The sequence below is a fragment of the Amblyraja radiata genome, chromosome 9 (genome assembly GCF_010909765.2).
Source record: "Amblyraja radiata isolate CabotCenter1 chromosome 9, sAmbRad1.1.pri, whole genome shotgun sequence".
Lineage (NCBI taxonomy): Eukaryota > Metazoa > Chordata > Chondrichthyes > Rajiformes > Rajidae > Amblyraja > Amblyraja radiata.
Window position 1 is genome coordinate 72,430,494 of NC_045964.1, and position 7,031 is coordinate 72,437,524.

The following is a 7,031-nucleotide window of genomic DNA, read 5'->3' on the forward strand; positions in this document are numbered from 1 at the left end:
GATCACAGCTGTGAGAAAGCACCGTGTTTCAGCCAAGACCTCGACATGCATCATGACACCACTCAGCCATCAATGAAAACAACACAAATTCACGTTATACAATTCTGCACAGTGTGTTGAAAGAAGAATAACTTCCAAGTGTGAATAAAACATTAAAAGATATATTGTGAAGTGCCAGGATAAATAGATAATGGTACACAGACCATCATAAATAGATTAAGTCAGAGGAATTTATAGAGGAATCTTAATATCATAATTGTTTTAATATGCTTCATCGGGTAGAACCAATATACTCTTAGATTTAATTCTCACTCTGTAATGAATAGTATTAAACATAAATACATATACTGATGATATAAATTGATTTTTTTTCAATGCATGGATGAGGAACTCCTGGCTGCTACACATGGAAAGGCAGCAACATCTGAGAGGGAACGAGCATCTGAAGTTACAAGACATTTCTTTTGGAACCATATCTATATTAATACTTTAGCGATTACGGAACGATGCAGCACGTTTAATATAGTACTACGCCACAAGGCATTTGCAAAATGTAGATGCATTTGTAGATGGAACATGTTGCAGCCATGGTTACAAACCAGAAATTGGGAATTTTCTAAAAGAAAATCAGCAAAGGATGATTAAATAAATAATAAAGTGGTAAAATATAGATTATGACTATGAATTAATAGAAAGTGCAAACATACAGGAAAAGTGATAAAAAGGAAGGGTGCAGCTAACTTCAGGGTTGGCCACTGAGGATACTAAGGGACTACGGTACTATCCGAGATGCCATCTTTCAGATGAGTTGCTAAAACTCAGTCCTTGCTCAAGTGGACATAAATGGTCCCACTAAAGACAGAAGAGATTACAAATACAGGAATTTAGTGCAAAAAACATACTGCTGTAGGAACTCAGCAGGTCAGGCCACATCTGTGGAGGGAAATGAACAGGTGCCATTTCATGTTGAGACACTTCTTTAGAACATAGAAACATAGAAAATAGGTGCAGGAGGAGCCCATTCGGCCCTTCGAGCCAGCACTGCCATTCATTGCGATCATGGCTGATCGTCCCCAATCAATAATCCGTGCCTGTCTTCTCCCCATATCTCTTGATTCCACTAGTCCCTAGAGCTCTATCTAACTTGCTCTTAAATCCATCCAGTGACTTGGCCTCCACTGCCCTCTGTGCAGGGAATTCCACAAATTCACAACTCTCTGGTAAAAGTTTTTCTCACCTCAGTCTTAAATGGCTTCCCCTTTATTCTAAGACTGTGGCCCCTGGTTCTAGACTCGCCCAACATTGGGAACATTTTTCCTGCATCTAGCTTGTCCAGTCCTTTTATAATTTTATATGTTTCTATAAGATCCCTCCTCATCCTTCTAAACTCCAGTGAATACAAGCCTAGTCTTTTCAATCTTTCCTCATATGACAGTCCCGCCATCCCAGGGATCAATCTCGTGAACCTATGCTGCACTGCCTCAATCACAAAGATGTCATTCCTCAAATTAGGAGACTAAAACTGCACACAATACTCCAGATGTGGTCTCACCAGAGCCCTATACAACTGCAGAAGAACCTCTATACTCCTATACTGAAATCCTCTTGATATGAAGCCAACATTCCATTAGCTTTCTTCACTGCCTGCTGTATCTGCACACCAACTTTCAGTGACCGGTGTACAAGGACGCCCAGGTCTCGTTGCACCTCCCCCTTACCTAACCTAACCCCATTGAGATAATAATCTGCCCCCTTGTTTTTGCTGCCAAAGTGGATAACCTCACATTTGTCTATATTATACTGCATCTGCCACGCATCTGCCCACTCACTCAACCTGTCCAGGTCACCCTGCAACCTCCTAACATCCTCTTCACAGTTCGCACTGCCACCCAGCTTTGTGTCATCCGCAAACTTGCTAGTGTTGCTCCTAATTCCCTCTTCGAAATCATTAATATATATGGTAAACAGTTGCGGCCCCAACACCGAGCCTTGCGGCACTCCACTCGCCACTGCCTGCCATTCTGAAAAGGACCCGTTCACTCCTACTCTTTTCTTCCTGTCTGCCAACCAATTTTCTATCCATGTCAACACCCTACCCCCAATACCATGTGCTCTAATTTTAGTCACCAGTCTCCCGTACGGGACCTTATCAAAGGCTTTCTGAAAGTCTAGATACACTACATCCACTGGCACCACTTCATCCATTTTACTTGTCACATCCTCAAAAAATTCCAGAAGATTAGTCAAGCATGATTTCCCTTTCATAAATCCATGTTGACTTGGACTAATCCTTTTACTGCTATCCAAATGCCCCATTATTACCTCTTTAATAATTGACTCCAGCATCTTTCCCACCACCGAAGTCAGGCTAACTGGTCTGTAATTCCCCGTTTTCTCTCTCGCTCCTTTCTTGAAAAGTGGGATAACATTAGCTATCCTCCAATCCACAGGAACTGATCCTGAATCTATTGAACATTGGAAAATGATCACCAATGTGTCCACTATTTCTAGAGCCACCTCCCTGAGGACCCTGGGATGCAGACCATCAGGCCCAGGGGATTTATCATCCTTCAGTCCCATTAGCCTACCCAATACTATTTCTCGCCTAATGAAAATTTCTTTCAGTTCCTCTACCCCCTTAGATCCTCTGTCCCCCAGTACATCTGGGAGACTGTTTGTGTCTTCCTTAGTGAAGACAGATCCGAAGTACCTGTTCAACTCTTCTGCCATTTCCTTGTTCCCCATAATAATTTCACCCGTGTTTGCCTTCAAGGGACCGACATTTGACTTTGCTATTCTTTTTCCCTTAACATAACAAAAGAAGCTTTTACTGTCTTTCTTTATATTCCTGGCCAGCTTCCCCTCGTACTTCATCTTTTCAGCCCGGTTTGCCTGTTTTGTTTCCTTCTGTTGTCCTATGAAAGTTTCCCAATCCTCTGGCTTCCGGCTACTCTTTGCTGTGTTACACATCTTTTCTTTTAGTTTTATTCTATCCCTAACTTCTCTTGTCAGCCACGGTTGCCTCCTGCTCCCCTTAGAATCTTTCTTCCTTTTTGGAATGAAATGATCCTGCGTCTTCCAGATTATGCCCAGAAATTCCTGCCATTGCTGTTCCACCATCATTCCTGCTAGGATCCCTTTCCAGTCTACCTTGGCCAGCTCCTCTCTCATGCCTTCATAGTCCCCTTTGTTCAACTGCATCACTGCCACTTCCGATTTACCCTTCTCCTTCTCAAATTGCAGGTTAAAACTAATCATATTATGATCACTACCTCCAAGCGGTTCCTTTACCTCGAGTTCTCTTATCATATCTGGTTCATTGGACAACACTAAATCCAGAATTGTCTTTTCTCTGGTCGGCTCCATTACAAGCTGCTCTAAGAATCCATCTCGGAGGCATTCTACAAACTCCCTTTCTTGGGGTCCTGAACCAACCTGATTTTCCCAGTCTACCTGCATATTGAAATCCCCCATCACCACAGTGGCATTACCTTTGTTACATGGCAGTTTTAACTCCTGCTGCAACTTACACCCTACATCCGGGCTACTATTTGGGGGTCTGTAGATAACACCAATTAGTGACTCTACCTCGTCAGTCCCTATGTCTTTCCTCGCAAGGGACTGAATTCCATCCCTCACCAGCAGAGCTACCCCCCCCTCCTCTGCCCACCTGCCTGTCCTTTCTATAGGATGTATAACCCTGAATATTAAGTTCCCAGGCCCGATCCTCCTGCAGCCACGTCTCAGTAATCCCCATAATGTCATATCTACCAACCTCTAACTGAGCCTCAAGCTCATCTACTTTACTTCTTATACTTCGCGCATTCATATACAATACTTTTAATTCCTTACGCATCTCACCTTTCACACCTCACCTATTACATTTGGCCATACTCTCCTATCCCTTTGTGAGCTTTCCTTCCCGTTAATTCTGGGGTCATTAACTATCCCTTTATTCTCTTTCCCTTTAACTCTGTCCTTGACTATCCCATTTGACACTCCATTTGAAGATGGGTAAGAAGGAACTGCAGGTGCTGGTTTACACCGAAGATAGACATAAAATGCTGGAGTAACTAGGCGGGTCAGGCAGGATCTCTGGAGAAAAGGAATAGGTATTGTTTTGGATCGAGATCCTTCTTCACCTATAACTTTTCCCCAAAGATGCTGCCTGAATCGCTGAGTTACTCCAGCATTTTGTGTCCTTCTTCAGAAGATCTGCATTATTCTGAAGAAAGATATTAGAGTTCTCTCTGGTAATGTGCCAATATTTTTCCCTCGATAAATCTCACTTAAAACTGGTTGATCATCATAGTGGAATTGTTGTTTGAGAGGGCTTGCTGCAGTGTACATTTTAGGCGTCAGAATTCTGTCATTCTAAAGCAATTACATGCAAAATGTGACTCAGAAACCGTAGAATACTAATGGTGATGGAATCAATAATGTAAACATGTTTCATTGGCTGTAGAGGACCTTAAAGTCAATAAAGTGGTTCAATTTTCATTATTGTCGCATATGCACAGCTCAATGAAATTCTTCCACCCGTTGCCATATTTTGGTGCCAAAGAAAGGGTCGCCCAACGTGGGGCTCGAACCCACGACCCTGAGATTAAGAGTCTCATGCTCTACCGACTGAGCTAGCCAGGCTGTATTGCCTCATAATTCTCTCCTGTCAATAGCTTAAGCAGGAACTAGAAATTGGAGGAACAGCACCTCATATTCTGCTTGGGGAGTCTGCATCCTGGGGGCATGAACATTGAATTCTCCCAATTTTGTTAGCCCTTGCTGTCTCCTCCCCTTCCTATCTCTCCCTCAGCCCTCGGGCTCCTCCTCCTCCTTTTTCCTTTCTTCTCCCCGCCCCCCCCAGTCTGCATAAGGGTTTCGGCCCGAAACGTTGCCTATTTCCTTCGCTCCATAGGTGCTGCTGCACCCGCTGAGTTTCTCCAGCAATTTTGTGTACCTTCGATTTTCCAGCATCTGCAGTTCCTTCTTAAACACAATAGCTTAAGCAAGTTTGATCTGAACCCAGGCTTTGATTACAATTTTTTGGAAAATCCGAGTGGCTTTAAGGCGGATCCAGAGAGTAGTGGTTCTACCACACAGAGGGGGTCAAGGAAAGGGCATCCCTGTTTCCCCCACCACTATGCACAAGAAACACAAGAAGCACAAGACGCCATTGTAAGCAGATGCCGGGAAGTGAGCAATTTCTAATCTTGTGATGTGGACTCGATATGAAGACCACACAGAGAATAATAAAATATTGTAAAGCCATCTATCAATGCAAGATATATGCAGCTCTTGCCTTTACCCCACCAACAATATTTTCCTGCGTACTGTCGGCTCGGTCCCCGGTGATTGCAATACTGCGCTGCGCTCTTGTGATGTGCGCAGGTGTTTGGACTGAATAATAGGGAAGTGGCCAAGCGGTGGGATAAAACATCGTCCCCAAGGATCTCCAGGCTTCGAACGAGACTCATTGATTCATCTGACATATTTTGGAGAATTTAGATTTAACACAGTGGTGATGTACTGTATGACCTTATGGGTAGAGTTGAAAGAAGATTAGGAATTTGACAGTGTCACAAATTATGCACTGAGGATTATATTAAAGGTCATCCTCACTCTCACCTTTTATGTCTTTGGCATCTTTTAAAAGGCTGGAAACTGCAAGTGGAGGCATCAGTCAACCACTTGCAAAATAATGTTGCTATCTATCACTTCCTTGGTGTAGGGGGATTGGCACTGTAAATTACTTTGCCACATGATTTATCACCAGTGAATGAATGGAAATATAGTGTGGAAGATGGTGGTTAGCATGAATCCTGGGCTTGGGCCAATTCCTCTTTTCAATCTCTTGTCCTCTGCATGGATTTATAACTCTCCTAGAAAAATCGAGGACCGTTGTCTCATATCGGCTGAGTGTACAGACATTAGAGAGTCTTTCTGCACAATTTCTCCGGACCGCTTGTGGATTGTGTAGGAAAGAACTGCAGATGCTGGTTTAAATCGAAGGTAGACACAAAATTCAGGAGTAACTCAGCGGGACAAAGAAAGGGTCGCCCAACGTGGGGCTCGAACCCACGACCCTGAGATTAAGAGTCTCATGCTCTACCGACTGAGCTAGCCAGGCTGTATTGCCTTGTAATTCTCTCCTGTCAATAGCCTAAGCAGGTTTGATCTGAGCCCAGGCTTTGACTACATTTGTTTGGAAAATCCGAGTGGCTTTAAGGCTGATGTAGAGAGTAGAGGTACAACCACACAGATGGGGTCAAGGAAAGATCCTTCATGTCACGCCCTATTTCCACCTACCTTTCCACCACTACGCACAAAAAGCATAAGAAGCGCAAGACGCCATTGTAAGGAATTCCTTCTCTCCAGAGATGCTGCTGAGTTACTCCAGCATTTTGTGTCTACCTGCTTGTGGGCTGTTTATTTTCTGCAAACAGAGTGGAGAAACAAGAGATTGCAAATGACTAGCAAACAACTCCAAATAAATACAATGTGTCCATGTATCTTCCAACTACAGACTGAGGATGTATGGAATGAACTGCCAGAGAAGGCAGTTGAGGCAGGGACTCTCGCAACATTTAAGAAACAGTTAAGTACATGGATAGGACAGGTTTGGAGGGATATGGAAGGTGGGACTAGTGTAGCTGGGACATGTTGGCCGGTGTGGGCAAGTTGGGCCGAAGGGCCTGTTTCCTCTCTGTAATACTCCAAGACTATGACCGAAGAATGGTCCCAACACAAAATGTCTATCCATTGCTTTCCACGGATGCTGCCTGCCCCCGTGAGTTCATCCAACAACTCGTTTTCTTTACAGTTACATGAGTTGGCACAATCGTTATGGCCTGAATTTATGTAAAAATGCAAATGAATGATCAAATTAGCTACCTGGGACCGCCAGTCTTCCATTCACTCTTTCAGTGTAAAGGAAACATCTCAACTCGAAACGCCAACTGTCCATTCCCATCCACAGATGTTTACCTAACCCGCTGAGCTCCTCCAGCAGTTTTATTTTTACCACCAGCGGA

The 7,031-nt window shown here is 43.7% G+C and overlaps 2 non-coding genes across 2 annotated transcripts; both read right to left on the reverse strand.

Moving 5' to 3' along the window:
• Positions 1-4,571: 4,571 nt before the first annotated feature.
• Positions 4,572-4,644, reverse strand: trnak-cuu. The gene has a single exon. It is a non-coding gene; the product is annotated as a tRNA-Lys (tRNA).
• A 1,410-nt stretch (positions 4,645-6,054) lies between these two features.
• Positions 6,055-6,127, reverse strand: trnak-cuu. Its single transcript has one exon. It is a non-coding gene; the product is annotated as a tRNA-Lys (tRNA).
• Positions 6,128-7,031: the final 904 nt, after the last annotated feature.